Below are 8,339 nucleotides of genomic sequence, written 5' to 3'. Positions count from 1 at the left end.
TACCACATTTGACAGCTCATGACATAGCCAGGCTGGATGAAGATCCAGAGCCACTTTCAAGATGGGCTGTACTGGTTTGATTAAGCCTAAACATATATATTTTTAAACCCTTCCTGATGGTTTGAATTTAGAAATGTTGCAGATTGTGTTGACCGAATTTACTTATTGGCTATCAATGACCTCAGATTGATCGCAGAGGATTCTTGAGACAAGCAGTTGAGTTTGATGGAATTTCTGTAGGTAATATGGGACACACTTGCACCACATGCACACACACATGCGCACGGGCAGCAAGCATCAAATTTCTTGGAGTCTCATTTGCAGCCGTATTCTCTGTGATGTCTTTTAGGGTTTCCCTGCGTAAACCATCTGGAAGCTTCTCCAAAGCGCCGTCCTTCTTGCTGACAACTCATGGTAAGCATTACTGTGTAAGTTTTAATTGTTTTTTTTTAATCAATAGTACATATATTTTTTATGAAAAGTCACAATTGATCCTGAGAGCACCATATCGGGCCATTCATCCTTCGATGTGCAAATGAGGTGGTCCTTTGCATCATTTATGGAGGGTATTATCCACACCTGCACTGTTTATCCAAAGAGCAAAGCCTCATCCATTATCTAGTATTTACCTGTTGGCACTTATTAATATGGATGGGATCTTTTAAAGTAGTTATGACTGTGGCTGGCTTTAATGGCCTGTTTTGGAGAGGATTAAAAAAACATCAGAAGGAAATGTGGCTTGTCATTTGCAATACATGCAAAATAGTGAAACCTTGATTCAATGGACCCGGAACTACCAAATTCAGCATCCAGAAAATAGTGTCCAGTCCACTCAACCTTTCACCAGTGCTTTTGAAAGTTTATTCGTTCCAGAACTGGCAACAATTGCCCACCATTTGCCACGGCACCAGTAAATACTTAAATAAACTTTGACTATAGAGCAGGCTAAAAAGTGCGTGACAGTCATATTGGCTATTTTTCAATTGTTAATGCTTTAAGGCTTTTGGGTGTCTGATCAGGTTCTAAAGAGGACTTGAGTTAATAATGTTACCAAATACAATCAACACAATTCCTCCTATTCATTCCCGTTTGGACCAAATACGCTGAAATAATTGTCTGAAATTCTTTAAACTGAACTACCCCCAAATTACTTTGGTTCTCACAGAAAACACAGATAGAGTTCACTTCTTCTTCTTGATGTTTCTGTCTGCTGAAAAAGGCATTTTTTTGGTTATCACATAAAGGCTGTCAGTGTCCGCTTGGCCTGGCCTCATTGGATACCGGTGGGGTGCTTTGCTTTCAAATGCAAATGTGACAAATAAGCAGCAAAGGCAAATTAAAAGCCAAGGTGGAGAAAGAGGGGAAAAGGCACTCCTCTTCCTCTTTTTTGATGTAAATGGTTCATCCCATTTCCGACAGGGTCTCTACGCGGCACTGCAGGGGGCTACGGTGACATGAACTCCTTGTTATGAATCTAGGTCACTATGTCTTCGCTTTATCGGCAATTACAATATAAGATGAATGATTTGTTTAGCAATGATTTGACTCTTAGTTTGATTTTTAATGCACACTTGGCGATATTGTCTTTCTCCACAAGGTTTGTTCCGAGGTGAACGTTGCAAACTTCTACTAAATTTGACAGAATTTTTTCTTCATTTTTTTGTTGTATTTTTCTGGTAATCTAGATGCTTTTTGGCACTATGTTGCCTCTCACAGGTCAGTGTTGGTACTACAACTGACTTTTGGTTGATGGGGAAAAACAATTAATGGTCAGTCTTCATTGCACCACATTTTAAGCATAGAGATGTTTTTATGACTTTTTTTTTGTCATGTGTGTGGTTGCTTACATTAGGAAACCATTTAGCTGTCTTCAGAGAAAAAAGTCCAACTATGGTCCAACTACATGCTCCCTTTTAAACTCATCAGCAACTAATGAGAATAATCAGTCTGCTTTGCCACTTAGCCATTTTGTTTGGCCGCTTATGCGTGCTGCCGGGAATGTTCTTGAAGGCTGCTCCATAACAGTCTTTTGAGTGCAGCGGTTCAGATGTAGGAAGACATTTAAAACGACATTCCCGCTTTGTTCTTCCATATGCCCACATGCCAAACTCAGTGTGGGAACGACAAACATCCCCTGTACCCAGCCGTGCGAGTAGGGGCCCGAGGTAGCGGCGGCGTTATCAGTGCAGGCCCGGGGTCTTCGGAGCGGGATAAATTTAGACGAGCGGCACAAAGCCAATGTTAGCAGTGAGCCATGTCGACATGGTCAACAAGGCTTTAGATGGTTGTTAACAGCTCTGAGAGACCAGGAGAAGGAAGGCGAGACGTGGGAGGACATGAGACAAGACAAATGATTGATACACACGCACACACTCATGCATGCACGCACGCACACGCCAGCAACATTCATTTATAGTTGGCAATCTTCACACTCTTCTTCTTCTGCAGGTCAGCTAAAGCTGTCAATCATCCAAGAACAGGAAGGTCTTGCTGTAAGTGGTGAGTTCCATTCTATTTCCTCTCAAAATATTACTAAGCTTTGATTTTTAAAAATGACATTCAATCATTTTTGTTGACAGTTTTGGAAGCACGGGGTATGTTGCATGGGCACCGGGGGTCATGTGACTCCTATGTAAAGGTATGATATGCAATGTAATTGGGCTTTATATTTCCATCCTAGAACTGTACCACTGCTGTTTTTACGCAGTTCTGGAACGCTGCACAATGATGTGTCATCACTCAAGGGGAATACTTTTTAGAATCCTGGCTCATTACCAACACCACATTGGTGTCAAAATTAGATTTAAAGGCCTATAATTTACTTGCTTTTTATGACTGGTCAGCCATAAATTGCATGTGTTTTTAGAAATGAATGGTGGGCTCTTGAAGGGACAGTATCATCCTCACACCTTATATAAATTATGAGCAATTCCATTAACAAATCTATACAATTAAAGCTCAGATTCGATTGATACTTTCATATATACCTTAATCTAGTTTACCTTAATTTAATTTTTTAGATAAAAGTACTCTGGCTTTCTCTCATATTCCAAAAACCTCTTTTAATTGAAAACAAGTCCACAATTTTAAATGTGACTTGCTGGTCTTGACGTGCCTTGCGATTGGCTGGCCACCAGCCTGGGGTGTTTCTCTTGTCCAAAGCTACGTGACTTATTTTGAGAACTACCGGTACTTGTTTTGTCAGGTTGGCATGTTACCAGACAGCAACCACAGAGAGCGGCAGAAGACGGCAATAGTCCGTCAGTGTAAAAATCCTGTCTTCCTACACACCTTTTACTTGTAAGCAAACACACAATCTACTCCTATAGAACTTTTCATCATGCTGACATGACTGTTTTTTTTAATTTATATATATATACATACAACAGTGTGGTATGTGACAAGGACCTTCACAAGCGACTGCTCTTCACAGTGTGGAACTCTTACTACGCCTCCAGGTATGCATGCTCAGGTTACAGGGGAAGAAAAACCTCTTGAAATGCATTTGTTTGCTTACCAGAGCAGCAAAATGTCCTTTTACTTTATTATTTATTTTAATAATTAATGTTGCCACTTTCTTCTTTGTATGTGTGCATGTGTTGCTTTGTCACCTCTCCCTCAGCAGAAAGGAAAAGGGTCAAAGCCAGGGAAATAGGACATACCATGATTCATGAGTGTGTGTGTGTGCGTGCATGTGTGAATTTTGAACATATTCAGAATTTCCCTGCAACAAGAAAAATCACAAACAATTAATTCAGCTGTTAACAACAACAATAAAGATGTGGGAGACTAAAACATTTTTTTTAAATCAGACTCAATGCTTAAAATCGTGCGACGGTCCACAGATGAGGATTATTTTTAACTGGAGGATGATAAGCATGTTGCGAGGCTAGCAATATTGCAAACTGGGGACACGTGCCATCACTACTGTATCCATTCAGCTAACCGTCCTCAGCACCTGCTTGGAGGCGCACACCCACAGAGCAATTCTGTAGAACAAATGAAATGCGTTTAAATCCTCCAGGCCCTGTGCATCGCAGATTATTTCTGCATTGATTGAATTTATTGTGTGTTGGTGCAAGTTGACTCAAACTATGTTTGGGAATCCCTTGTTTGATTTTGGCTTGTTGGTGAGGTCTGTGCTGCACACTTTTGTGTTTATGCACGCTTGATAAATAAGGTCCCTGGTTTGGGCCGTTTCTGGGGCACAGATTAAAAGCGATTTGCTCCTCTTTGGGAAGCAATTAAGCCTCATTCCATCCAAACGTCTACTGGTATTTATTAGGAGGAGACACGAGTAACAGCCGCAATATTCTTCTGAGGCCTACTGCAGTGACCGCATTCCAAAGAACTGGATTTATTAAAAGCAGAAGGCTGGTCTCAAGAGGAGAATTCATAAGAATATTGCACAAATTGGATACATATTTTTGGTTACTGAAAAATACTTCTTGCCCCCTTTCTATGGATCATAAAACTAAGTCCCTCCCACTTATTTCAGAGCAGGATCACATAGATCAAAATAATTCAATCTAAGTGAAGCATTAAACTAAAATAGTATCGCGCTACTTTGCCGCATTCGATATGGTGGTAACATCAAGACTGCCTATTATCCGAAGTAATAGCTTTACTTTGAGCCGCCAGTACATGCTTTTAACATGCTTATTGCTGATTTATAACTAATTTATAAACAGTTAATGCACCACATTTTTTAAGGGTACCCACTATGTAAAGTGCTACTCTAATTATTTTTTAATCTGTGCATGTTGATGGATAATGAATACTCTAATGATGGAGACTGATAACCCAATGAAACTAATTTTCATTGCCCGCCTAAAAGAAGGGGAGCCTGTGTCTACCGAATATGCTTGATAAATAGCATTTGTCCCGCTCGAGTATTGAAAAGAAAAAAAGGTTGAATAAGTGCAATTTCATTCATCCAAGGGCAACACACATTGAAAAACCACATCAAAATATGAATCTTTGTTGTTTTGTTCGACCTGGACCCCAAATGCATGGGCAATCCTTCTTTTGATTGAACACAATGGCACCGAGGTTGATGAGGTATCCCAACGCAAAGAACAAGATTTGTTTTTTGTGATCATAATCTGCATTGGATGTATCTTAAAAGCCTTAAAGTCTTAAAAGCAGAGCTGAACCTCGTGTCAGTGAAAAGAAACCTTAGACCACGGTGAAGTTGCCTCATTGAGCTGTGTGTTTGTGTTTATTTTTTTGGTTTAAACAGGACGAGTGTGCTGCTGGGGTGCATGAGCTTCGGCGTGCGCTCCCTCTTGCAAACTCATAAGGTGAGTTCACACAGTTCAGGTACGCTCCACACAGCTTCTCCTCACACTTTCTATGTGTGCATGTGTGTAGAAAGGCATGGAGTGTGTGTCTCCGCCAGAGCATGAATGTAACAATTTAGTGCATTGTGAATGATTGGCAGTGGCCTTAATGCTCGAGAGCAAACACTTTGGGGTTACCAATGTTAAGCCACATACTTGCACGCACGCGCGCAATTCTTGTGTTAGTTCCATCTCACAGAGGGAATGATGACATCTCAAACTTTTATGGAATGTCTGTTGTTGGGTGTCTTGATATTTTTATATCATATAATAGGATTAGAAAGTTTACACGAGATAGATCTTTCTTGTTATCACCAATCACAATTTAAGTTGACAAGTTGGTCTGAGAAGCTAACCAAACTGCAGCTACAGCATAAGCTGTTACTTTTTAATTTAAATTAATTTGCAGAAATACAGGACTGTCTCAGAAAATTTGAATATTGTGATAACGTTTTTTTTTTCTGGATTGCAATTACAAAAAAACAAAAATGTCATACATTCTGGATTCATTACAAATCAACTGAAATATTGCAAGCCTTTTATTAATTTAATTTTTGTTTTTTAATTAAATTACAGAAAATAAATAACTTTATCACAATATTCAAATTTTCTGAGACAGTCCTGTAGATAGCAGCTTTTTCATGGCATACTAAGCTTTCAAGTCTTATGTCTTTTCACATTCTCTTTTTTGTTTTTCATTTCTAAATCTTTTAGATTTTTGGAGGGTAACCAATGGAGAAATAATATCATTTAATAGTGTAAATCCCTCCCTGTATACTGTAGCATCCTCCCCTCCCCCCTTTGCTGTGTCCCACTGCCTGCAGAAATCTGTCCACTCGGCTAAGATGCTTTTAAAGCGGAGATTATTGTTACTGTCCACATCATGGCATTATTTAGTACAATGAGACTGGGCTCACGCTTGTTTGGATGCCTGTGTCCAGGGTATGTGTGTGTGTCAGTGTCAGATGACGTATGCCCTTGTGACGGCAATGTCCTTGTTTTTGCATGAGTGTGTCCACATCATTCATATTACAAATCAGACGCCTGCTCCCTCCACCCGGATAGTTTTATGTAACACACACACAGAATTTCACACACCATCTGGCTCACAAGGCAGAAGTGCAGAGGGGAGGTTGGGGGGTGTTCAGAGATGGTCATCAGCTGCATAGTGACTGCGTGGGCCCTTGAGAAATTCTATATCTCTCTGTGTGTGTATCTGTCCATTCTTAATGCTTTAAATATTCCAGCTTGATGCTGACATGCGCATTATCAACTTTCACGGCGCTAGGAGGTCCGTGGATGGTACTACCTGCTTGGGGAGGAAGTGGGCGTGAGGAAACATCTTAAAGTGCCTGCAGAAGAAAACTCGCATGACACCGGTAAGAATTTCTCATATCATGAACGACAGCACTGTGAGAAAAAATAAAAATAAATACACATATGGTAAGCACGTCAAATTTAACTTTTAAACTTGAAATTCTAAGCTTCTAATCTTTTATGTTAAAACACATACAGCACCAATATTTTTATTTCTATGCAGATTGTAAATTTAAAATAAACAAATGGGAAAACAGGTGCAGCAGTCACTGAGTGCAACTTTGTGCTGCGTGATGACGTACATCTATTGTTTACATTTTATGACCGGCTGTGATAAATCAAACGGTTCCACTGACACGTGAACTGTGCGGTGTACATGTATGTCTTCAATCTTAAGTTCCTATTTATGGTTCCTCACACTATAAAGCAGGAATTTGAGGCGGGAAAAGAAAACCAAATACCAAAATAGAATCGGTTTTTGTGTTTAATGACGCTGCCTCTTAAACCACGCTTGCATCTTTTAACGTATACATTGTCAATAATGTGTAATTATAAAATTAGTTTATATGTTATAGTATAGTAGTATAATAGTCACATTTGCTATGAAGGGCACATTCTAGGAATAAATATTTGCCAATTCTTGCTTGTATGTGTGACGGGCCTGTGGCTTCTTTGGATGTTTAAGCCAGGGATTAAACGGGGAAGAAAGTGAGGGTTTAGGAGAGTGACTACAGAGAGAGAGAGGGGGAGGGAGGGGTTTCTGGACCAAAGCCCGCCGCCGCGTCACACTCTCCATAGAGCGACACGGAGCTTACTCCTGTGCTACTCTGCTCACGCTACTGGTGTGGATGTCCCATTCACTTCATACACCTTGATGTGCATGATGGTTGTGTGTATGTGTGTGTGTTTATGAGGCTCCTCAGTGACGACAGCCTACATTAGGTGAGTACTATTACCTTCTTTACACAACAGAAGTAAAGTTGCAAAGTCATTTAAGATCATGCCTCGAGTCCTCCTCCTCCCCATTGGCCTTTGTGCATCTTTAATTCATTTTAGTCATCACAGGCTCACTCCCCTCTTGTGTTTTTTTTTTTTTTTTCACCCCCAATTCTTTCCCCCATTTTTGACCCCCGCCTGAGACCGCCATAACCCTCTGACCCCTTTTAAGCAGCTTAGTTTACCTCATTCAAACGGCTGTTCTTGCACAATGGATTGAGATCCAAGAGTTGTTTTAAACTAATTCTGGCTGTTTGATTGTTAACAAGTTAGCCAAACATTGAAAAAAAAATCCCAGTGCAATTGAAACTGCAACCACAGTAATGAACATAAGGATAAAAAAGAGATGACATACGTATATATATATATTTACACATATTTGGGTACAAATTTGTTGCCATTGTGACAATGTCTATTGGCTATTGACAAAATTCTATTGCTCTTCTACTACTTCTCAACACAGTACAGATCCACTGCATAAAGTGGCGGTTTTGTTTTTATCATGGTTTACTCGTTTCACGGGCTGACGGACACCTTTTCCAGTTTTTGATTGTGCTTGGCCGAACCCGGCTACTCTACATCTCATGCAACTTTAAAACGAGTTTTCCCTCGAGTGGAAGTGTGGGACGGGATTAGGCAGCGACTGCAGACCATAGCAACGCTTGTTCAAGGGTTAGTCAGACT

General features: G+C 40.2%; 1 protein-coding gene and 1 long non-coding RNA gene across 2 annotated transcripts in view; both read left to right on the top strand.

Annotated features, from left to right (window-relative positions):
* Nucleotides 1-349: 349 nt before the first annotated feature.
* On the top strand, nucleotides 350-3,300 carry LOC133163431 (uncharacterized). Its single transcript, XR_009716391.1, has 4 exons — nucleotides 350-414; nucleotides 2,449-2,499; nucleotides 2,580-2,638; nucleotides 3,206-3,300. It is a non-coding gene; the product is annotated as an uncharacterized LOC133163431 (long non-coding RNA).
* A 4,168-nt stretch (nucleotides 3,301-7,468) lies between these two features.
* Nucleotides 7,469-8,339, top strand: part of rgs3a (regulator of G protein signaling 3a) — an 83,175-nt gene continuing 82,304 nt past the window's right edge. Inside the window, exon 1 of the mRNA XM_061293321.1 lies at nucleotides 7,469-7,601. The gene's annotated coding sequence lies outside the window, so the exon portion shown is untranslated. The remainder of the gene's footprint in view (nucleotides 7,602-8,339) is intronic.

Source organism: Syngnathus typhle, linkage group LG12, assembly GCF_033458585.1.
Source record: "Syngnathus typhle isolate RoL2023-S1 ecotype Sweden linkage group LG12, RoL_Styp_1.0, whole genome shotgun sequence".
Taxonomy (NCBI): Eukaryota; Metazoa; Chordata; class Actinopteri; order Syngnathiformes; family Syngnathidae; genus Syngnathus; species Syngnathus typhle.
Note: the sequence above shows the minus strand (reverse complement) of the source record. Positions and strands in the feature narration are given on the sequence as shown.